The sequence below is a fragment of the Cucurbita pepo genome, unplaced genomic scaffold (assembly GCF_002806865.2).
Source record: "Cucurbita pepo subsp. pepo cultivar mu-cu-16 unplaced genomic scaffold, ASM280686v2 Cp4.1_scaffold000272, whole genome shotgun sequence".
Lineage (NCBI taxonomy): Eukaryota > Viridiplantae > Streptophyta > Magnoliopsida > Cucurbitales > Cucurbitaceae > Cucurbita > Cucurbita pepo.
In genome coordinates, this window is record NW_019646520.1 from 28,813 (window position 1) to 29,549 (window position 737).

The 737-nt window shown below is 39.9% G+C and overlaps 1 non-coding gene across 1 annotated transcript; it reads right to left on the reverse strand.

Annotated features, from left to right (window-relative positions):
* Positions 1-387: 387 nt before the first annotated feature.
* On the reverse strand, positions 388-493 carry LOC111784761. The gene has a single exon (XR_002813584.1). It is a non-coding gene; the product is annotated as a small nucleolar RNA R71 (small nucleolar RNA).
* Between the last annotated feature and the right edge of the window lie 244 nt (positions 494-737).

The window sequence follows — 737 nt, forward strand, 5'->3', positions numbered from 1 at the left end:
AAATACAAGCAACCACGTTTGTGAACCTGTGATGTTTCAAATGCTGCAAACCATTGGGCAATTTCATGGACTACCGTCGGAAGATCCTCACCTACACCTAAAGTCATTNTGAACCTGTGATGTTTCAAATGCTGCAAACCATTGGGCAATTTCATGGACTACCGTCGGAAGATCCTCACCTACACCTAAAGTCATTTTTGGGAGTTAGTGACTCATTTCGATTTCAAGGAGTGGATAAAGATGTGATTAGACTGAGCTTATTCCCATATTAATTGAGGGATGGTGCTAAATCATGGTTGAATACCTTAGCACCGGGAACAATTGATTCGTGGAATAGTCTAGAAGAGAAATTTTTTATCAAGTATTTCCCACCCACGAGAAATGCACGGTTCAGAAATGAGATTGTTGCTTTTCAATAGTTTGAAGATGAGACACTAAGTGAAGCTGAGGAGAGATTTAAGGAGATGCTTAGAAAGTGTCCTCACCATGGACTACCTCATTGTATACAAATGGAGACTTTCTACAATGGATTAAATATTGCTACTAAACAAGTAGTTGATGCTTCCGCCAATGGAGCTATTTTGTCAAAGACATACAATGAAGCATATGAGATTTTAGAGAGAATAGCATCTAACAATTGTCAATGGGCCGATGTGAGAAGCAACCCAGGAAGGAAGACTCAAGGAGTACTTGAAGTTGATGCTTTGTCCTCTATCAATGCTCAACTAGCTTCGGTG